Raw genomic sequence first — 24,684 nt, 5'->3', positions numbered from 1 at the left:
CCAGCAAATCCCTTATACCTTACTATCAGTTTTAAGTCCCGCTCTTGCCATTCTTTAATTCAGAAGCTGTAAGATGTATCCACTGAATAATCCCTTTATTCTAAGTAAATCAATTTTAACAAATTAATTAGATAATAAAATATTAAAGGAAATAGAGCAATAGAGACAGAAAATAATAAGCTAGTTCCTTAAAACCCTTTGAAGTTGAATTAATATAATGAAAGTCTGTACAATGGCTTGCTCCATTTTAGATATTTAACATTCAGGTATTCAATGATTCTATGAATCAGTGTAGATCATTTATCTATCTATATAACATACTACTCACCCTTTATCCTGCAAAAACTTTCTAGCAGAAATACAAGCAATCACTCTTCCACAACTTGGTACAAATCAGTTGAGGTTCACATCTCATGAGCAGAAACCTAGAATCAATAAAGAGAGATTCTTAAACATATAATGATAATTCAGAATTCCTCTGTCATAAAATTTGATGGTCCATGAAAGCCACCTTTAACACAGGTTGACCCAGCAAGTTACTTTGTAATTACCACACCTTGCAGGCAGCCCTACAGTTAGAATTGTTCATAAAGGGTCTATCTCCAAGCTTCAGGGACAAGCCAGGTTCTCCTAAATGGAACTATGCAAATGTTCTCCTTGAACTCCCTGCAAATTATCAGTTTCCACAAGTCAGGGTGACAATTGTTGGTTAAACGGAATGAAAACTCTGTGTTTGAAAGTTAATCTGGCTATGAAAGCACTAGGGTCATAATAAACAAACACATATTTCCTGCTGTAGTTTAAGAGCATAGCCAAGAACTCTGGTTTCCCACATTTGGGGAATTTTTTCCTTTTCTTTTATGGTTAGGCAATTGTTTTTGAATTATAAAATAAGTACTTATACAGGCTTCAAAGCTTATCTCAACCATCTAAGAATGATTTTATCATGTTTAGTTGTATTTAAATATAATCTACAAATGATCAAAAATTAAAGGGACTAAATATCTATTGATGAGAACCCAAAACCAAGGACTTCCCCACAATCTTGTTTCAAATTGAATAGAAAAATGAAGCAAACCTCCATTAAAATTTTTTTGGAGGGTGGCCCTGGTGGCACAGCAGCTTAGCGCCGCCTGCAGCCTGAGGTGTGATCCTGGAGACTTGGGATCGAGTCCCATGTCGAGCTCCCTGCATGGAGCCTGCTTCTCCCTCTGCCTGTGCCTCTGCCTCTCTTTCTTTCTGTGTCTCTCATGAATAAACAAATAAAACCTTTAAAAAAATAAATAAAATAAATTTTTTTTGGAGTAGGCAAGAAAGGTAGCATATTTGGCCTGAATTACGTTAGCACTAAGTCAAAACGCTGAAAGTCAGGCTTATTAATAGACTGTTATTAAATAAAAGAACTACAGGATAAAGGTCAACACAGGTTGTTTGGGTTAATTTTTTAAAAATCCCCCAAGCCTGTGTCTTTCAATTTTTTTACTAGTCAGCCAAGTTGGCACCTTAAAACCTTTAAATACTGTAATTATAATAGTGCTGATATTCGATTTGGAGAAATGCTTTTAGAAGAGCAATTATTTCAGTGGACCCAAGGAAATAACAGTAATAAAAATGGATACTTTATATTGAGCATTTGTGCCAGACACAGTACTTAGGGCTGGATTTACAGTGCCTCATTTAATACCACAATTCTATAACAGCTTGTATTATCTTCACTTTATAGTTAGGGAAACTAAGCTTTAGAGAGGTTAACACTTGCCCCAGGCCATGTACTAATAAGTGGCAGAGGGGAACCTGGAGTTTCCCCCTGCAAAGCCTATGCCCTCACCTAAGATGTATAACTGTCTCCTAGTACTCCAGGCCCACTTTTTGTTGTTGTTGTTTTGGGTTTTTTGTTTTTGTTTTTGTTTTATTTTAGAGAGAGTGAGAGAGCATGGGGCAAGGGGTGCAGATGGAGAGGGAGAAGCAGATTCCTGCTAAGCAGGGAGCTTGATCTGAGGACCCTGGGATCATGACCTGAGCCAGAATGCTCTACCACTCTACCCACTGAGCCACCCAGGCATATCTCCAGGCCCACTGTTAGAGAAACATTAGTAATCACTCTCTTGCACTGAAGAGATTCTTCTTGTATAGCTGATGGGCAGTTCTGTGACTCAGAACTGGAAGGAATCCTAGGGAACCAATTACCTACTGCAACTCTCTCATTTTACAAAGGGAGGGAAACTGAGCTCAGAAACTTTAAGTAGCCTGCTCAAGGTCAGCCATCTAGTTAGTGACAGAAGTAATTAGGGACAAGAATCCATATCTCAAAGCCCTACAAACACTGATAAAAGCAAAGGTAGAAACACTGTTTTTGTCTTATCAAATGTTCTGAAAAACTTGGAGAATATGAAAACAAAGATTTTGAGTATGTAGGCTCCTAAAAAGCATGTAATATTATAATTTATCAGTAAAGGTGATACCTCTATTCCAAAATTTGTAGCTGCACCTAGCCATCTTTCTGGAGAGGACTCAAGGTTGGGGACAGTGAAAATCTCTGCAAACTTGAGTATATTATTCAACTAATTTTTGAGTCCTTCTAGAATAACATCCTATATTCTCTTAGATACAAAAACCCAAGACTGTAGCATACCTGGCCCAGCCAAAGAACTTTCTCAGGGGAATCACACTCATAATCAAGAAGAGAGAATTTTTGCTTCTTAACCTAAAATCTGGTCTTCCAAGTAAGCCCTAATTGCCCAATAGGAGACCTGAAGTTTTAAGATTTCACCTTTTACCTAAGAAATATTGAAAATTCTATTTTGAAGAGAAACAATAGTCAGAAAGTTTTTCTGAAGGGTAAAAATTCAGCCACTACTATGACTAATATATACTATATGTGAATATTCCAATATGTTAGTATTTAGCCATAATTTAAAGCAGACCAGCAAAGAGCTTGACAGTATCAAATGATTTCCAAAAAGATGGTTTTTGGAAAAAATAGATGGTTTTTACACTCTGATTTGTAAAATGGCATCTGCCTGTATTGATTCTCAATATGAGCAATGATGTATAATGAGATGCGTTATTTTTAATAAGGAGTGTTCCCAGAAATTGTTAAGTACATCAGCCTGTGCTCTCTTTAGGAGAACCTCAGAAGAAATATATTTTTACAATATTTGTTCCAAGAGGAGTTGAAATTACTGGGACATTTTATTGTAATCTCATGGGCACTGGGTCTTGGATAAGTAACAAAGTTTCTGTTTTTAACATTGGTTTCTAGAAAATTGAAAGCCAAATGTGTGGCTCACTCATGGTAGATGAGTAGGTCATCATGGTATGCATCCTAAATCTTATTCATAGCTCTATTTTGTCCCCACCCTTTTTTTCCTTCTATTTTTTTTCCTTTCTCAAAATAATATTTTTATAATTTTGATACTCCTCTTCTTCACGATGATAAGGAATAGCTAAATCTCTAAGAATATTATGCAAAATTATGTTTACGATACAATATATATATCCATAGAGGAATATTAGCAAGGAAACAAAAATGTTCCATTACAATGACAATATTATGGCTTTTTTCCTTTTTTTTCCAAACTTTTTCAAATTGTATTTATAATTTAGGGAGAAAAAGTTATTTGAACTTTGAAAACTCTATTTTTCCAGAGATAGAAGAAGTATGGGAAATATTTGCACGACCCCTCACAATGTATTTCAGTTTGATTATGTCGAGGATAGTGGGGAACTATCATAAAGTGAGGTTGGAATGGTAGGTGAGAGCCAAACTTCAAAGGCCTTGGTGTGCTATTTTAAGATTATGTCATTGTAAGTGGGAAGTTAGAAGCACCTTTCAGTTTTTAACTGAAGGGCTTTATTGAAAGACAACTAGTAACTTTAGAGCTGAAAGAGTGGGACATTGTTAGGCAAGGGAGCCGGTTAGGAGGCTTACTAGTATGGGGCCTGGAGATAGGGAGGTTAATAAAGACTCAAGTTAGTCTGGTGGAAATAGAGGCCGCAATCAGATTTGACAAATTGGAAATGGATGGGAGGAAAGAAACAAAATGATCTTCAAGTTTTGTTTTCTACTGTAGGTACATGGATAGGTATTGGTGTCATTCAGTGTGATAGAGAATTTAGAAGAATTTGGTATTTGGCGTTAATTTGTTTAGGAGTAAGGAAAACAAGAAAGAGGAAAGGAAATGGGTTCATTATAGGATATATTAGATATGAGGTGCTTATAAATCATACTGATAGGGATGTAGCCCCAAGCATTCAAAAGTACAGTACAGAGCTGAAACTCTGGATGAAAGTTTGGCTTAAATATTGTAAGGTATGTGTGTGCTTGGACTCACTAGCACTAGAGAGCCATGTTATATTTCCCAAGTAAACTATTCCAAATCCAACAAAGCAGTAGTTATCAATGACTCCTAAAATGCTAAATCCTCTGGTTCCTTTTCAACCCTTATTTTATAGTTATCCTTATAGCTTTTGCAGGACTGACTCTTCCTCTCATTTCTTTCTTGATCTTACATTTTCCTCATCTCCTTAACTGTCTTTCATTCTTTTACCAGCTTTATTGTTGCGTTCTTGAGAGTTCCCCTCTATTAAGTTTACATACTCTCCCTGACTGAGATGGAGAAGACTAAAGGTGGAGAAGTTTGGGGAGAAACAAGAGTTTGTTGAATGTATTAAGTTTGAAACATCCAAAGGGATATGTTGAGTAGGCATTTAGATACATGAATACAGAGCTCAAGGGAAAAATGTGGACTGGAATATTAATTTAAGAGTCGTCATATAAATAGTATGTACAGTTTGACTATTGTGGACATTGCTGCTATAGATAGATGAATGGATAAAGAAGATATAGCATATATATATATAATGGAATACTACTCAACCATCAAAAAATGAAATCTTGCCATTTGCAAAGACCTGGATGGAACTAGAGGTTATTATGCTATGTGAAATAAGTCAGTCAGAGAAAGACAGTTATATAATCTCACTCATATGTGGAATTTAAGACAAAACAGAGAATCATGGGGGAAGAGAGGAAAAAATAAAACAAGATGAAATTAGAGAGGAAGACAAACCACAAGAGACTCTTTATCATAGGAAACAAACTGAGGATTGCTGGAGGGGAGGTGAGTGGGGGCATGGGTAACTGGGTGATGGGCATTATGGAGGGCACATGATACAATGAGCACTGGGTATTTTTTTTTAAGATTTTATTTATTTATTCATGAGAGACACAGAGAGAGAGGCAGAGACATAGGTAGGAGAAGCAGGCTCCCTGTAGGGAGCCCGGTGTGGGACTCAATCCCAGGACCCCAGGATCACACCCGAGCCGAAGGCAGATGCACAACCGCTGAGCCACCCAGGTGTTCCAAGCACTGGGTATTATATAAGACTGGTGAATCACTGACCTCTACCTATGAAACCAATAATATATATGTTAATTAATTGGATTTAAATTAAATACAATAATGAAAAAATAAATAGACTCTATAGCTTAAAAACTAGTTGGGGGTAGCAGGGGGAATTGGTAAAAAATGGTAAGAATTCTGAGCATAGTGCTTGGAGTACTCCACATTTTAAAGGCAGATAAATGAGAAGAATCTAGCAAAAGAGGCTAAGAAAGATCGACTAGTGCAACTAGCAAAATGGGAAGATAACACAGAGAAATAGTATGTTGAAGGCTCCTGGAAAAAAATGTTTTAAAGAGGAGGAAATGATGAACTCTACCAACTTCCTGAGAAGTTGATTAAGATGAAGACAGAGAATTGACCTCTGGGTTTGGCAGTGCAGATGTTATTGCTGCCCTTGATAATAACCGCGGTGGAAGGGCCAAAAGTGAAGTGGAAGTCTGTGGGGCTGGTTTCTTTTTAGAAGAGGGAAATGGGAAACAGCAGGGGCAGTCAAACTAAAAACAATTAATTGGTTGTTTAACAACCGATTCTTGATAGAACAAGATAGCAAGAAAGCCATTATATAAATATATGGCCATTCAAGATCATGATTATCTATGTCTGGATAAGATTGGAGAAAAAGCAAGTTCTAAAGTTTTTCCCCTCTGGGTTTATTTCCACTTAATTTTAATATTAGACCTTCTTATAGCTAAGAAGGTCATTTGTCAAGAATAGTCATGAGAAAGGTAAAGATAGAAACAGTAAAGGTAGAGACATCTGATGAAGAGAAAGATGAAGATAGAAAATAGATAAAAGGAAATACAGAGTTGAAGGATTTCTAGCTATTTTCTGAGGACTAAGACATGTTTATTGCTTAAAGACAAGAGCAAGTAGAGAGGAAAAGGTTAAATATACACAGAAAAGGTTAGGTATTTGAAGGGATAAGATCGTGAGAAAGGGAGGAAAATTTATTTCATTTAGGTCATTTCTTTATTTTAGATTGGAAAGAGATGCAATGTACCAATGTAGTTAAATTTTCAAAGGAAGATAATTTAAAGGAGTTCACACCTACGGTCCTATATATACTGTGAGAATTAGGCCAGATTGTCTGCCGAAGTAATGGATCATGAGCTGTTTGGAGAATTTAAAAGAATAAATGTTCAGAATAGTTGTTATTAAAAATGGAAACAAAACCACAGAGGAGAAGTAAAATATTTAACTATTATATACTCTTCTAAGCACCTTATAAACATCAGCTCATTTACTCATAATATGTCTAGGAGATATGCTTGACGATTATTCCCTCTTCGCGTATGAAGAAAATGAGGCACAAAGTGGTTATGCTATTTTTCTAAGGGTGCTCAGGTAGTAAGTAGAGGATCCTAGAACTGAACTTCTGTGGTCAAGCTCCAGAGTCCATGCTCTTAACGCCTTTAACAATGCCAATTGATGGCAATGGCCTAGCTTTACTTAGCAGGTTTAGGTACGTAGGTGGTGAACTTCAAAAGACAAAATTTCACACCCATCCAGGATAGGAGCACAGAGGTTGAGCGTGATGGAAGCTGAAATTATTGATGAGATAAGCCATAGCATGCAAGGTTAGATGGAAGACATAGGGCAGGAGGGAAAGAATCTGGGTCATGTAGAGGCTCAGATTTGAATCTTTGCTATATTCTTAAGGTTGAGGTTCCTTTGAAATCCAATAGTTTGATAGAACCAAGGAAGAGGAATCACTGAAAAGAGCAGGAACTCAGATTAAGAGGGTAAAATGGCGAAGTATAATTAAGAGGGGTAAAGAGTTGCTGGGGATGGCTTGGTAGCATTGGAGAATGGCACTGGTAGTAGATCACTGAAGTCCAAAGAAGCTAAAGGCCTGTGCAGCAGCAGAAGAGGTCAAGAAATGGTGAGTCTAGGGTGTTGGGTGGGGCCCATCTATAAATATTGAAGTCACTTATGAATCACTCACGATGAGACAGGAAATGGGGTGGAGAAAACGGCTGCAGAAACCAGTGGATTGCAATGTGAATGTGATGAGGGAATGAAAGACAGCATGAGAGTGACCAGACAGGCATAATGAACATACTCCAAGCAGTGGAGTCATATAGGCCAACCCTTCCTGTAGCCACCTGCCTCTGGGAGCTTGATGAGGAAGCCAAAAGTGCCATGCACCAAGATGCCTAAACTGGCAGCGTTCCTGAAGAGCTTTTTAAAGAGGTTGAACTGTTGAAATGATTAAAGCTTTCAGTTACTGCAGTGGTCCAACACATTAGTAAAGTAAATGTTAACACAGATTAGTTTATCTAGCCCATATAAAACCATTATCATTTAAGTACAAATATGGCCCTACAGATATTGTAAGTCTTCAAAGGTGGGATGCTGGAAGGAGGAAGAGAACGTAGGAAATTGAGGTATAATTTGGCCATGCGTAATGTGAACAACTGACACAAAGGAGGAGGAAAGAACCAGCAACCATGAAGATGGAGAACCTCTTATATGTGCCCCAAGAATAATGTGGAAAAGGGGAAATGTGCAAATGAGCCATAGTCTTCCCTTAGTTCAGAACACTCAGTAAAAATTGTTATTTTAGATGCAGTGATAGGGGCTTTCCCTGTTCCAACAAAAGGACTGAAAAACCAAAAAATACATTTTTACAGAAAAGAAATCCTATCCCTGAATCAGAAGGCATATAATTAACTACTTAATATCAGAGGAAATTATGTTTTGATCAACACAAATTCAGATTTGTCTTGGTGCTCTATATTGTTGGTTACCTACCAAACCACCACTCCTCCACCTTCTTCCTTACCAATAGAATTCCTTATTATGCCACTGGATATTGGCATCTACATACAAGAGATAAGGCAGCTATCTTGTGACCATAAGTGAAGCCAGCCTAGAAAGAAAAACCAAGATGCTAATAAATTTCCCAGATTTAGGAAACAGTAATGCAGGTTACCCAGTTAAATATGAAATTTCAGATAATGAATGATATCACAAGGGAGATATATGTGTGTGTGTGTGTATATATATATATATATATATATATATATATATATATGTATATATATGATTTAACTAAAATTCAAATTTAACTTGAGATCCTGTATTTAATCTGACAACCCTAGATATTCAGGATGACAAGATGGAAAGTTAGATAGATCCTGTCCATTGATGAAGTAACTGAGTTGCTAAATTGGCCAACTCTGGGACCACTTTAACTGAAAACATTTTAGTATCAGGCAAATGCTCCTTAGTGTTAAGCCAGTTCCTATTACATTTTCTGTTACTTAGAGCCAAAGGCATCCTAATGCAATTTTGTCAGCCCTCTCATTGAGCATTAGTTCAACCCTAAAGATCAATTTACAGATCCTAATTAGTATTTTCAAAAGGTTCCTTTATGAAAGTTTTTGAGTATGAAATACATCTGTTTTCAGAATTCATGGTTTCCCATCTTTGTGTAATACTCCATAAAAGTTATTTTCGTAAAATACATAATGTGAAATGTCTTTCTCTGCACAGGTCAGCTGGATTAGATGGTCTTTAAGATCTATTCTAGTTCAGAAAATATTAGTTATTATAGAACAAATGCAGATGTGAAATAACGATAGGCCCCTAACAAGAAAACCATACAAAAGAAAATATCCAGTGTTAAAATTAATTATATCACAAAAGGCTTCCTCTAGCAGTAGTTGCTTGTTTTAAGAATTAGCAGAATTACATTCCTAATACCACCACCATGAAAACCGGTAATACAACAAATTTGATGTGATGTTTCCTGAGTTATGAATAGAAATTAGAATGAATTCTTTTATCTGTATAAATATATAGCTCTTATTCTTAATATCCCAGAGGTACAAAGTAATCTTGGGCAGCAGAAAACAAGATAAACGATGAGAAATTTCTAAATGATTATATTCACAGGCAGTGTGGCTCTGGAAGCACCAAAAGTTGGCATTTGCCATCCGTTTCCAGTGGCTTATCAGAGGCCTGAATCAATTTGTATGTGGTCATAAAATTCTGTTTTTTGGCCCTAAGTATGACCACAGTGATCAGAGAACAGAGTGATCTTTACATGAACTGACCTCCCCTGGTCGATGGGGAAGTGGCTTACACTAACAGACAGCTATCTTTTTTCATGGTGATAGACATTTGTGCATTTGTGTGCATAGGACTGCAAGTATGTGCGCACTTTTACACTTGATCATTAGACCAAGAAGCCCCTGCCTTCCCCCCTAAGCCCATGCACAAGGCAGATCTAGCTGCACAGAACAGGGGCAGTGGAAGTCAGTTTTCAGGGCTGGGAAACTGAGTGAGGTTACCAAGATGTTTATAAGCGACATTATCTGGCCTATCAGTACCCTTCAAAACTATGTTCTGATCTGAAACCAGCCATCTCACTACTCTCCTCTCCTCCCTCTTCTAACAGTCTTATTTAAATGCAATTTAGCTCTCCTTCCAAGCTTGTTTTCTGAGAAAAACAAAAACACGGCAGTTATAGAAGCCATTCATTTTAGAATACTGTCTAATTACCACTATTCTTACTCAAGCATACCTCTTGACAGACTTCTCATGCACACCTCTTAACAAACATATCACAGTATTTATCCAGAAAAACCAGGTAACTCCCAAGAAGGAAAAAAAATTCCTCCTTAAAAAAAAAATAATTTTCTCTGTACCAAATTTTAGAAAGGAGAACCATGGCATGGGCATGTGTGCATAGCCACAGACCCCCACAGTAAACTTGGGAAAAGAAAAAGGAGGGGAGGAAACACGTAACATTTTCCACTGGGTGGTCTGAAGATACTGGAGATTGAAAAAATATATTTACAAGTTTAAAAATCTTTTCTGTGAGATAATTTTCATCTGAGATCTATTTTATGTATATACAGGACGTATTACTTTTACAAAATGATGGTTTGTTTTCCCCTAAAAATGAACAATCATACAATAAACTCTTTTCTAAAGACCATTCATTGATTTGACCTTGGAAGAATATTCCCAGGCCATTGATTACTTTTTTGTATTATTTTTTTATACTAGGTAAAATTTTGTCTCCACATCCTGTATAGTGAAGAAACAGAAATAAAAGCTATAAATGGAAAGGAATACTTCTCTAGGGTCATTTAATTCAAATTTTCCTAAGGAACATTCCTTCCTCAATTTTGATTGTCTAATAATATCCATTATTTTTCTAATATATACAAATATTTCTACACTACCCTAAGAGAGACTATTTTATTTCAAATATTTCTCAATGGAGAACTTGCTATGAAGCAAAATTTCTCATTTTCTAAATGTTTTAAAAAGAGATGATGGGGAGCACCTGGGTGACCCAGTTGGTTAAGCTCAGGCTTAGGTTAGCCTAAAGTTAAGCCTTAGGCTTAGGTCACAATCCCGGTGTCCTGGGATTAAGCCCCACATTGGGCTCCCTGCTCAGTGAGGAGTCTACTTCTCCCTCTCCTGCCTCTCCCTGACCCTTGCTTGTGCTCACTCTTTCATCTTTTTCTCAAATAAATAAAATCTTTTTAAAAAGTGAGGGCAGAGGGATGATAGAGGCACCTGGGTAGCTCTGTCAGTTAAGCATCTGACTCTTGATTTCAGCTCAGGTCATGATCTCAGAGTCATGGGACCCAGCCCCACATAGGGCTCCACACTGGGCATAGAGCCTGCTTGGGATTCTCTCCTCCTTTCTCTGCTCCTCCTCTCCCTCCCCCACCTGCACTTGCACACTCTCTCTCTCTCTTTAAAAAAAAAAAAAAAAAGGATGATAAAAACTAAAAATGATATGTAATGCATAAATCTGACACGAAAGTGGTAGATTAGGCTATGATGTATGCCTCCTAAGTTGTTATTTTTTATTTTTTTCCCAGCACCTCTGCGAAAGTATAAAATGTCTGTGTGTCCATTATTGCATGTGTTTATAAATCTATGAAAAGATGGGTACCTAGGTCCTCAGTTGGTTAAACCTTGAATCTTGGTTGGCTTGGGTCATAATCTCATAGGTCATGAGATTTGAGTCCAGCATGGAGCTCCATGCTCAGTGGTGAGTCTGCTTGAAGATTCTTTCCCCCTCCCCCTACTTGCATGTACACTCTTTCTCTCCCAAATAAATGAATCTTTATATTCATTTTTTTAAAGATCTTATTTATTTATTCATGAGAGACACACACACACACACACACACACACAGAGGCAGAGACACAGGCAGAGGGAGAAGCAGGCTCCTTGCAGGGAGCCTGATGTGGGACTGGATCCCAGGACTCCAGAATCATGCCCTGGGCTGAAGGCAGGCTCTTAACTGCTGAGCCACCCAGGGATTCCCTAAATGAATCTTAAAATAATAAAACTATGAAAACAATCTAGCATCTTTTGAAGTATCTCCTAATTTTTTTTCCACCACTAGTAATTTAAGACAGTAAAAGAAAATTGCCCTGAATATTCAGAATATGGTGCCAGTTTAATAGCACTAATGTGCTTGTTGAGTGTCAAAGGTAGTACCATATTGCCCCTTTTGCATACTTTAAATTCAGTGTTCTCCTCTATTGGCTTCAAAGCACTGCTTCAAAATAACCTCATTTTACCAATTCAAGCTTACAGATCACTGACACAAGCACTCCTCTCCATTTGGACGTATCTTTATCTTCAATAAATGTGTTTTCTCCTTCCCTCCTCATCTCTGTTGTTCCCTCCACTAGGAATATCATTTTCCTTTACCTCTGCTCTTCCTTGAGTACCTCTTTTCCAGAAAGCTTTTTTTTTTTTTAAGATTTTGTTTATTTATTCATGAGAGACACAGAGAGAGAGAGAGAGAGAGAGAGAGAGAGGCGAGACAGAGGCGAGACAGAGGCAGAGAGAGAAGCATGCCCTATGCAGGAGTCGGATGTGGGACTCTAGGATCATGCCCTGGGCTGAAGGTAGACACTCAACCATTGAGCCACCCAGGCATCTCCAGAAAGCTTTTTCTGAGTGTTTTGCCCATCTGGTGTTCTTACTGTCAATATGTCCATATAGCATTCCATTGTTCTGATTTCTCTTAGTTTATTCTTATGCTCGTCTGTAGGCTCCACCTGTCTTTGTATTCTGAAACACATTGGAAGTTCCTCTACCAAACTGTTTACTCATTGTTCATTTCTGTGTGATTCAAATTTCTAGAACCACCAAGTTGATAACCAAGGTATTAAAAAAAAAGAAAAAGAATAAAGGTTTTATGTGTACAGAAACTACATTCAGAACCCCTTCCCCCCCCTTTTTTTTTTAAGATTTTATTTGTTTACTCATGAGAGACATAGAGAGGCAGAGACACAGGCAGAGAGAGAAGCAGGCTCCCCGCAGGGAACTCAGAGATCATGCCCTGAACCCAAAGGCAGACGCTCAACCACTGAGCCACCCAGGCGTCCCCTTTTCCCTTATTTTGAAATGCAATTTCTAGGTGATCCTTGTGGTAGCTACTAACAGTGACATCATTTCATTTTGGACCCCCATAATACTCCCCCTCTTTTCTTTCCATGGTTTCAATTTTTTTTTTTTTTTTTTAGGAACAGAATTCTTTTTTCTTTTCAAACTCATTCTTACCAGAATTTCAAATATGTCAAAGAGATGCAAGCTGAGCAACCCTTGTCAAAGAGAATGTGGTGTGTACGGGGAATGTGAGGAGAGTCCTTCCAGCCTAGCATTTCCAAAGCCCTACGAGTGGCTCCTCTGGCTCCTTGGAGGAATTCTGGAGGCCCTTTGTAGAAACTGCAGGAACTCTGGCCTTGGCTCTACTGTCTTACTGTTCAGGCTTGAGCAAGTCTGTTTCCTCAACCTTAAAAACAATGCACTTGATCTTCAGAGACCATTCATAGAAATTACAAAGCAGCACGCTCAAAACAAAAAAATTCATACCTATTTTGGCCTTCTATTGTGTTGGGTCATTACTTTTAGATACTTTCTTAGGACAAAAACTGATGTCTGATAAAAATTAGTACCAAGGGTTGATTATAGATTTAAACTTTTTGCAGGGGGAGGGGAGATTTATCTAGGTTCTGCATTGTGGGTACCTTTTATTATCAGTAAATTTCAGTTGTGAAAATTCTAGTTTGAGGTAACATTTCAAAAAACGAACCCAAAGTTTGTATTCCACATTCACAATTTCTAATCTTTTGCATTCCTTCAAGAAAGCAAGCAGTGTGACACAGTGTTCCTACATGGAAACAATCTGGTATAAATATCATAGATATTTGTTTTGGCAGATGTTCATTTATAGAATGTGTGAAGAAATAAACTCAATATCAGGCAAATACCATTAAAGAGTGATATCATTCTAGTTAATAAAATATATTGGAAAACTTGGTTTTCCAATGAAACAACTTAGGATGTTTCATTTTAACTGTATTTTAAAACTATTTCTATGGGGGCATTGATTTCATTTGTAAATGGAAAAAGGCAAAATACCAAAACAGTAAGTACTACTTGATTACAAGCAACCTGTTAAATAAACTGTTGCTGCTTTTAACTGCAGAGTATTTAAATCTAACTGCTTTCTATATATTTTTTTAGATTTCTTGACTTCCCGGCAGATAAACTTGACTCAGCTGTCAATATAAAAGTCCCTTACCTGTCAATTTGGCTTAATCAAAACAATTTTTGATGCTACTAATCTTTCTACCCAAAATTTTCATTTTACAAAATAGATTTATAACATGAAAATCTCAACTAAAAAAACCCACTTAACCTATGTGTATATGTGTAGGTATATATGTACGTATATAGACATAATTTTAGAAACATTTATTGTTAAATAAAGTCACTTCTAGTGAATTAAACTTTGCAAATAAAAGTAGTATATTTAGGCAAGTTGTTGAAAATTTGTTTTTACCATAGTACCCTCATTACTAAAAAGTTACATAAAATTTTATTAAAGACACTTAGATTAAGAATCATTCAGTCCATGCACATTTTTATTCGTTGAATAGTTATGTTTAACCCAGATAGGAATGGAGTACTAAGATTTTGTTTCTGGTACCCAGGAAATTGCAAACTAATGAGGATCACAATGTGGAACTACAGTATAATTATCATTTTAGTGATACAGGCAAGTGCCTTAACATACCACTTAAATGTCAAAAAGCAAATGAAGTCTTAAATGAATCAAAGGAGAACTTTTTTTCTGGAGAAGCAGCGAGAGATTCCTAGTCAGACTAGTGACACTTTCTTTTCCTCCTCCTGAAGAATCAACATCAACCAGTTTTAAAAGCACTATTTTGGGTGGCGGGGGTGGAGGGGTGGGGAATAGTCTGGCTAGGGTGAGAATAGTGATTTAGCTTTGAGAAAGCCTGAAGTAGGAGGGAAGGATAAAGAAGTAAGATAAGAACAACAACAACAAAAGAACATTTATGGAATACTTTAGCAATTGAGCTTTTTATGTTTATTATGACATTGTGTTTCTTCTTAAAAGGAACTTGCTAGAAAGCTATTGAAACCACGGAGGTAGAAGAAGAAACAAACAGACTAGGATCTATTCAAACTTGTCACTATTGACCAGTCTTTGAGTGAAAAGTATCTAGCACCAAACTAATAGAGAATATCAGGTAAGATTTTCTTTCAAATTCTATTCATGCCTTGAATTTAATAGATCATCAATGTATTTGGTTTAATTAAGCTGTAAAGTTACAAGGAAAAATGACAAAGCTAATGCGAAGAAAAAAAAAAAAAGAAAAAAGGTAATGCTCAGAAGACGGAGAATGAGTTTTTGGACTAGAAGCCACCCATTAGACCTCTTACTATTGATAAGGACTGCAAGAATTATAGTAAGGCCATAAACAGACACTTGGGTTCATTGCATATTCCTTTTTAGAAAAATGTTGAGTTTGGGGCCTTTAAGGAAAATATCTTATTATTTTTCAGTAGTTAAATACATCAAAATAAAAACCAAAAGCAAAGCATTCTGACAGTTAAATAAAAAAGATTTTTAACTTTACTGTACATTTGTGTTTTATTTATCTATATCAGTTCTTTATTTTATTCTCCAAATTAAATTTCCCTGAAATTTCTAGCAATAATAAAGGGGAGTCTGGGTTTTATAGCTTCTCTGAAGTTAAATATCTTAAGAGTAGAAAATCAAGGGGCAGACAACAGTATGAAGTTATATATCTTCTAGAAAATCTATATTTAATTCATCTGTATGTTCAAATGGTAAGAACTTATTATCATTGTTACAATTTTATATTACATATAATAGAATTATAGCACATCTTGTCTGAAGCGGGTATTTCTAAAGAGAGGAGCAAGATATTTGTACTCAAGTGTAAACTTCCTGAATAGGAAATAATGTTCAAAAGTAAAGCTCAATAAGCCCAAGTGCATATTTTAAGGCTGTAAGAATTATTTAGCATTTGCTTCTATTAAGAGTTAGCTAACTAGGGGCACCTGAGTGAGTCAGTGGTTGAGCCTTTGGCTCAGGTCCTGGGATCAAGTCTCACATCAGGCTCCCTGGACCTCTGCCTATCTCTGCCTCTCTCTCTGTGTCTCTCATGAATAAATATATAAAATATTTTTTAAAAAAAGCTAACTAAATACAAGCTAATCTTGAATGCTATACTAAATTACTAGTATATTGATAATTAGTATTAGTTCCACTTTAAAGAGGAGACTTTTTGTACCTCTCTGAATTCATGCTAGTAACATTATTATCAATAAATCAAGACTTCCCTATTTTTATTATAGGCAGAAATATTTTGATATGCTTCTTCCTATATTGTAAAATAAAATATTAATACTAAATCCTGGGAAATTCTATATTTTATCTCTCATGGTATTCAGATTTCTCATGGAAAATGTATATAGAGTGTATTACATACTATTAAATTTTATGTCATAAAGTGAGAAAAGCAGTTTTAAATTAGTTATTTAAAAAATATATGGTCTTAAAAAAATAAAAAATATATGGTCTTTAAGGACAAATTGCTGCACATCAGAGTCAGATTTTTTGTTACAACAAAAAAATCTTAAAAGGCCAGATTAGTAAATATTTTAGGCTTTTTGAGCCTAAATGGTCTCTGTCTCTACTAAATTCTGCCATGGATCACAAAAGCAGCCATAGCAATACGTAAATGAATGAGTAGTGCTATCTTTCAATGAAACTTTATTTTCAAAGACAGGTGGTAGATCAGGTTGGCCTCTGGGCCATAGTTTACTGATTAGTTGTACTTAGTACTTTTTACATTTCCTCTATTTAAGAAAGATGATTTTGACCCACATTTCCCACTCTCTCTAGATATTATAGATTTGTATATATGTATATATAATTGTATTATAATTGAGTATATGATTGTTATGTAATATAATATATAACAAAATATAACATGTTTGTACATTGAGATTTTTAAGGATCAAATACATGAGAAAGTACTTTAAAAATGAAATATTGGTCAAAGGGTACAAACTTCCAGCTAAAGATGGATAAGTTCTGGAAATTATTGATAGCAAGGTGATTACAGCTTATAATTCTGTATTAATACTTGCAAGCTGCTAAGTAAGTAGATCTCAAATGTTCTCACCACAAAAAATAAATGGTAATTGTGTGATGTGATAGAGGTGGTAGCGACACTACTGGTGGTAATCATTTTGCAATATATAAATGTTTCAACTCAACATGTCTTACACCTTAAACTTATACTGTGTTATATGCCAACCCTATCTCAATAAAGCTTGGGGAAAAACTAGAAGTATTTCTATTTATAAATAAAAGGCGGTAGGACTGTAAAATGAGATGTTCAGCTATTCATGGCTAAAATGTATATCAGGATGTCTTTCTAACATTATAGTGGGTTAAAATTATTTCATGCTTCTAATGTGAAGAGACATGGAGATACCTTAATATCATATTATACATAATAAATGTAATAAATATATAATAATATAAAATATATAATGTAAAGTGTTATTTATGATCCTCTGTATAGTTAATTCTATCATAAATAGGAAATTTGTTTGAAACTAATTTGGTGTGCTTTAACATTATATTTAAAATACATGGAACCAGTATCATTTCAACACATGAAAAATAGGAAGTTGTTAATTTTATAAATATCCAACAATCTCACTGATTTGCTATAAAATCAGTGTCACTACCATGTGATACTTGGGGTCAAGGATGTTAAGAAAGAAATGAGCTAAAGAAACAACATGGCTGACAATGGAAGCTTTTGTTACCTTCACATGGAAAAGTTGAGAAAATACTAAACCTGAAATTCTCCACGTAAATTAGGAAATGTGAGTTCTCTCTTTTTTTAAGATTTTATTTATTTATTCATGAGAGACACAGAGAGGCAGAGACACAGGCTGAGGGAGAAGCAGGTTCCCTGTGGGCAGCTTGACGTAAGACTCAATCCAGGACCTGGGGTCATGACCTGAGCCAAAGGCGTAAGCTCAACCACTGAGCCACCCAGGCACCCTGGGAAATGTGAGTTCTAACATTAGGTAGGCAAAGGACAGTCCTTTAAATTATTTTAATGTGAAGGCTATTCAGATTAAGAATTGATTTATTGATAATTATCCATAATAGATTATTGATTTATTGATAATAAATTATCCATAATTAAATTCAAAGTACAGTAACAAATAGCTCAGATTCACCTTAAAACTTTTCTGCTGAATTCAAAGATAACAAAAATTTGCTTCAGTTTTTTTTGTATCTTTCAGGGTCTCAAAAGTATCTTAATTTATATAGATTGTGATAGGAGATTAAATGTTCTTAGAAACACTATCACCTTTAGGTAGTGACTTGACTTTAAAAACATTTTATGATGTATTACATAATATAGGGAAATAATTCTAGTTAAGCAGGTACATGCTACATAATTTACATTTTTAGAACACTTACATGGGAGACCGGGGGTTTTAAAAGATAAGGGATTCCAGTAACATTACCACTCATTTGAATGATGAACAATAGACAAGTTAGTGCTAATCAGATGTTTTTCTGACCTATTTAAAATGATTCAACCCTCCCACATCCAGGTTCCAGAGAAAAAAATATATTACAAATTGGTTCATTCTTTTCTCTCCACATCTGGGGATATTCCCTCTTGATTCTCAAGTCTGATATGGATATGATACATACTTCTAAATTAGTACTTACTGTATTACATCATGGAAACTCTATATTTTTATACATATAAAATGAGTTTTTTAAGGACAGAGCTGTATCTTACAGTATTCCTAGTGCTTCACACAGTACTTGGCATTTCCTCATATTTACTGGTTAAATTGAATTAAAGACTACACTACAAGGAGTTCCACTGTCACTGACATTAACCTTGTTAAGATATATGGTTTCTCAACATAATGGCACCATACAAAAAAACTTTTCTGGAAACTATCTAGGGAGACATGAGAAGGACAAAGTTGTGTTTCAGAGGAAGGAAGGTACTGTGCTAACATTTCCTGGGGTGGTCAACAAGCTTATATTTTATTTGCTTCTTAATAAATGGTTTTAAATAATAAGTTTGCACTATTGAAACCCACTATTACCTTGAGAAAGTCTAGTTAGGAATAGAGTATAAGGAGGCCCTTAAACGAACACTTTTCTCTATAGCTTACTCATAGGGCATTGAGTGCAACCTATTCTACAGATGATCTACTGTCATGAAAATGGTTAGAACACTAAAAATATTATATTTTAAGCAGGATGTTGGAGAGATGGTTTCCCATTAGAAACAAAGGAATTTGAAAGGAATTTGAACATATAATTCATATATATATAAATAAGTTTTCTTAAGAAAGAATAACTGGAAGAAGGAAGTAGGGGTGATTTCTCTCAATAGTTAATGAGGTTATTTTCCTTAAAAATATACACTACCTATAGGCATACCTGACCTTCCCCAGGCCTACGGCATACATTATATTGAAAAGGATTTGGACCTATGCCTCACAGCTTGTACATCGAAGGGTACTGATGGTTTGGGGCCCGTGTGTACATCACTGTGTACAAGCATTTGTGCAGCCAATTCTTGACTTGTATTTTCACGGCTGGTAGAAGAGAACTGCTTCAACTTTATTCCCTCAAAACGCGGCACCTGCCCTACCCCAAGTTCTACATTCTGGTCTAGCTAACCAGTTGTAAATACGGAACGTTCTGTGTCCTCTCACACAGCCTTGTACTCCTTTGCATGCAGAACATCCTCTCCAAATGTTTCTTTTGCTTAGGACGCTCTCCGCCACACCCAAGCTCTGATCTAATTCCCACCCACACTTCCAGGCCTGGCTTAGCTGTAAACGTTTATGGAAGGCATCCTCAGCCCTTTTACTCATACTTCCAGATCACCTTTGCAGAACTGTCCGTTCACCTCTTGTTTTTCTATTTGAAGTATTGTCTTGAAGACAAGGCCAGTACCCATTATCATATCTTCAGCAATACAAAAACAAGGAGGCAGTCTGCAGATAGAGTGAAGATTTCCAGCTTGCTAACGCTGTAGGGCTTGATAGCAGCATTACTTTGGGCAGATATCAATCTCTCTATGGTTCAGTTTCATCATCTATAAAATACATGTAATACTTTGGAGGGTTGTAAATAAGTACTCAAATACGTAATTGTGCTTTTGTAAGCACTTTACATGTATTATCATTTATTCCTCTGTACAACTCTAGGAGGCAAGTAATGTTATCATTTATATTTTATAGTTACACTGAAACATAGAAATATTAAGTAACTGGCCCAACAAGTATTCAGAATAAGACCATAACCAGAATTTGAACCTGGGCTGTCTGACTCCAGAGTACACATTCATTCTATAATGCATTTCATTTTGTTTCCAGTTCCACTACTTATAAGGATATTATATTTTGATGATCTTCACGTTCATGTATTTTCACCTTTCAGCAAGTCTCATGAGGCAGTTACTTTTCCTTTCTCTTTAAAGAAAACTGTGTAAATTCAGAAAGATTGTAATTAGAAGAATTTCTTCTTAAGATGTATATTTTATTCCAATTTGAAGAGCAATACCAAATATATGGAATAATTGCAGTTTTCTTATCTTAACCCCTTAGTCCTTATCTAGGCTTTAATATGTAAATGCATTAAATTCTTGCTTCACTTCTAGTCAGACCTTGATACCAAATATTCTCATTTAAATTATTAACTCCCTAGGCTCCTAAATTATCCTAGTGTGTCTAGGGGGCCCCAGGCTCATTCAGGCAGGAAACCAAATCCCTCCACTTTCTGCCCCTATTATTCTTTTTGTCAATGTATTTGTTCTAAAAATCTATTTCCATAGTTGCTGATTCTTATTTCTGTTTTGCAGAGAAAGATTATCTCCCAACAGACCTGCAGATAGGAGATTATACAGCTTTGCTAAGAATAAAAACTTTGCTTGACTTAAAATTCTCAGTTCTAAACAACCCCTCTTCCTTTCAAAACAGCAATTTAACTTTTCTTAAAGAGATCAGATAGTGCTGGTGGTCTTGGATGCAAAGTGTTTAGACTTGATGCTATAGTCATTGGAGAGCTACTGATGATATGAACGTATCTTGTAAAACACGTCACAAAGATTTGGTTGGCAGGGGTCAGCGGGGACTTAGGAGGGACTTAGGAAAAGAGACTGAATCAAGACTGTTGCAGCATTGCAGATGTGGGTGTTCTCACTTGGGGAGGGACAGAGAGAATACAGAGGGGTGCTTTTGAAAGATAGGGTGAAGCAAGAGTCTATATACTGCTTGACAAGATACAGGAGGCCAGGGAAGAGGGGAAGGGAAAAACCACGTTTTCTCTGCTTTAAGGCTGAGTGACCAAAAGATGATATAAACAGAGATGGAGAGAGCTGATTTGGGCAGCAGGCATGGAAAGTGGTGCAGGGTGCTGGACAAGAAAAGAAGAGTAAAGTGAGTAATCTGACTACAAACACATTTCATATAACAGCACTGAATCTATATCTTCTATTTTCCAGACAAAAGATTGAGTTGAAAATTAATAGTCTATAAATGTATTATTAAAATTCTCTTTCTCCTAAGTAATTCCTAAATCATCAAAAACATGAGCCATTAACTCTTTTAAAAATAGGACATCTAATTTAGTCCTATAAAAAACTGAGAATGCTTTTAAAAATATCCAGCAAGTATTGAGACATCACATAACACTTCTTTCTAGAAACAACATATTTAGAAAATGATTTCTCAGATACTTCAGTGGCCCTAAAATAGTCCTCTCATTGTATGTACTCTGTTTCGGGAATGAATGACTGAGAATATAGTCAGTGGGCAGTTAGTTTAAAACTGTACAAGAATGATTTAAAAAAATAAAGACGTTAATTTCAGAGCTGTCTACACATTAGTGACAATTAGTCAAGAAAATTCTAAGGGAGCAAGATCCAATGCAGGAGAGCCCAGAGGGTTTGGGACTAGATCTTGTATTACACCTAAAATTAATTGTGTACCCAGGGTACAAGGCTGAATAATGCCACGGGAATAAAAGAATATAAAGAATAAAGGGTGGACTGTGGTGGTAAATGTAATACAAGACTGGGAGGGGGGAGGGCTAGAAAACGTTGCTAAGTGTGTGCGTTCTAGCGGAAAAGCCAATGAGTAGGAGAATGGAAGCTGCTAAAATAAAAAACTGAATATATGCATAAGAAAACCATGTTATGTGGGGCTTTTGGCATATGTCCCACACCCACAATTTACGACATCGGTTTGGTTCACAAATGAAGGTAATTACACATCAGCCCTTACCTGCAATCGGCACCCTGACAATACCTATAGTTTGCTTAAATCCTCTGAGCAGCTAGCCATGTAGCATTGTGCCAATCACAATTCAAGAACCTTTCTTTATTTGCCAGGTATTGTTTGAACGTTAAAAAATAAAATCAAGTGACGCAAGTAGCTTTTCTGTGGCTATATTGTTTGCCAAAGCTGTGACTGGATAAGGTCCAGTAGTACCTTTAGGATGGGCCCAGAAATAAGTAAGAAAGCAAGGCGTATTTTGATAGAAACTTCTAGAAAAATGACACGATTTCAGGGCTTTAATTAACCTTCGGAATCATAATGCAGCTCCTCGTTTACAGTGAAAAATATTTAGGTCCAAAGGAGGTCAAGTGACCTGTGACCTGCCCAAGCTCACCAAACTAATTACTAGCAAAGCTAGCACCAGAAGTCAGGTGTAATTCTCCTTCTCTGCCCTGCTCATATCAGAAGTCATGCTGCCTTCACCTGAATTCACAAAACTCCCAAATGCCATTTTAGCTAAATGACATATTCTAAAACTATTTTTTTCTATGTAAATCAATCTAGTTACAGCATGCTAGTATCTGAGACGTTCTTTTTTTTAAAAAAAAAATTTTTTTTAAAGATTTTATTTATTTATTTATGAGAGATACAGAGAGAAAGGCAGAGACACTGGCAGAGGGAGAAGCAGGCTCCATGCAGGGAGCCCGATGTGGGACTCCATCCCGGGTCTCCAGGATCATGTCCTGGGCTGAAGGCAGTGCTAAACCACTGAGCCACCTGGGCTGCCCCCCCAAAAAAATGTTTTTAAGACCTTATTTACTATTTGAGAGCAAGTAAGTGCATAAGTTGAGGGGGGAGAGGGGCAGAGAGAGAGGGAGAAGCAGACTCTCCACAATGAGCCTGACCTTGGGCTCAATCCCAGGACCCCAAGATCAGGACCTGTGCCAAAGGCAGACACTTAACTGACCTGGATGGCCCATATAGAAGATATTCTGAAATTAGCATTTTCTACCATTCCAAACTAAGTCTTGCTAAGCAAAATTTTAAACAAGTATTTACTATCAGGTTTTTAAAACAAATTAAAACAACTGGTGAACAACTTCTGGTGAACAACTTCTCTGATTTTATCTGCCTGATGTTTGGTTTCACAGGTTAAAAACTAGAAAATATTTTATCTTTCCCATAAGGCCCCTGACATGATTTTGGTGATTAATACAATTCACATTTATGAATTTTTTTTTTTTTTTTTTAGTATACAGCCTTTTACAGTGAGACCGTCTAGATAACATATTAGCTCAAGTTTTTGTTAGGGAAAGCCTTTTAATGTTTTTCTCCCTCTCTGTCTCTGTCCTTGACAAGTAAAACAGGTCCTTAAAGACTTTAAAAATGTGGCTTAAAAGACAAAACAGGTGTGTGCTCTTTAATCTGTGGGCATCACTACCTCATCCCATGTAAAGATGCTTGTTGCTAATAGTAGAAATAGTATCTGACATAGGTTTGTTTGGTTTTCATCAGTATTTACAGTTCAGATTTCATTTTGTTTTTCACAAGACCATTTGGTATCAGTTCAAGCTAACATTTAACAACACCTTAGCAAAACAACCCAAAGTTGATCCGATATACATTACACACGTATACACACACACACACACACACACACACACACACACACACACACTTTGCAAATGTCAGATACCTGTAGATAAAAGAAAATGGTCACCTGATACTCTTCTTGAAGGTTCATCTCTCAGGCCTATCTAAATGAGGGGAAGACCCACCTAAGTATTATAATACAATAGCAGAAGACCATTTAAAATAAGAACTAATTTACTTTCTAATTATTTTTTAGAACTCCTAAGTTTTCTGCAGTTCAGTGCTTAGGTGGTTATGAGGTTATGCAGAAGAGTCTAACAGGTAGATTTTGGCAGATACCATGGTTTGAGAGCTTCAGGAAGGCCATGGGAGGTAGACACAAGGCTGGGAGGGGCACAGAGTTGTTATATTTTAGGCTGGAGTCCAGGGAAGTCAAGTAAGGCCAAGCACAGCTGGCAAAGGCCATCGTTCTAGGTAATGAAGGCCCAGAGTCCAGGAAGTCAGAGCAAATTGGAAAGACAGATTCTGGAGAACAGGTAACACTTTGTTCTTTCTGCTCTCTGTGGCCATGACAGGCCCCGTTGTTGATTGTTACCAGAAAGAGGTCAGAAGTCAGCCTGGGTATTCTGCTTCTCACTGAAGCAGAGGCACCAGGATCACTTGGTATGGATTTTTGCCATTTTAGATCATTAGATGACTGACTTCTCTATTTCAGACTATGCTGGTAACCTTTGAAGGGGGCTACTGAGTATATATATCCATCACATTCTTGATATGTATTAAGGCCGACAAGATTTAAATTTATGATACATACAAATATTATGAGGGAATAGAAATAATAAAATGTCAGTTGGTGGTAGATGAGTCCATCATTTCACAAGCTGTGTTATCTTGTGTCGGTCATATAACCTTGTTGATTTGCATTTTATTCACCTGGAGCAGATTTAATGCCCTACGATATACAAAGCACTAATCCTTGGGCTTGATATAAATTACTTCCATTAAT

At 36.4% G+C, this 24,684-nt stretch overlaps 1 protein-coding gene and 1 long non-coding RNA gene across 6 annotated transcripts in view; one reads left to right on the top strand and one right to left on the bottom strand.

Moving 5' to 3' along the window:
* LOC106558299 overlaps nt 1-24,684 on the top strand; it is a 75,966-nt gene that overhangs the window by 5,676 nt on the left and 45,606 nt on the right. For all 5 annotated transcript variants that reach the window (XR_005384843.1, XR_005384840.1, XR_005384841.1 and 2 more), the window contains one exon: nt 14,824-14,956. This is a non-coding gene — a long non-coding RNA (uncharacterized LOC106558299). The remainder of the gene's footprint in view (nt 1-14,823; nt 14,957-24,684) is intronic.
* ITPRID2 (ITPR interacting domain containing 2) overlaps nt 1-24,684 on the bottom strand; it is a 111,125-nt gene that overhangs the window by 44,987 nt on the left and 41,454 nt on the right. The window contains exon 3 of the mRNA XM_038585033.1: nt 329-425. The gene's annotated coding sequence lies outside the window, so the exon portion shown is untranslated. The remainder of the gene's footprint in view (nt 1-328; nt 426-24,684) is intronic.

This window comes from Canis lupus, chromosome 36 (assembly GCF_011100685.1).
Source record: "Canis lupus familiaris isolate Mischka breed German Shepherd chromosome 36, alternate assembly UU_Cfam_GSD_1.0, whole genome shotgun sequence".
Lineage (NCBI taxonomy): Eukaryota > Metazoa > Chordata > Mammalia > Carnivora > Canidae > Canis > Canis lupus.
The sequence above is the reverse complement of the archived record's forward strand: the minus strand, read 5'-3'. Positions and strand labels throughout refer to the sequence as shown.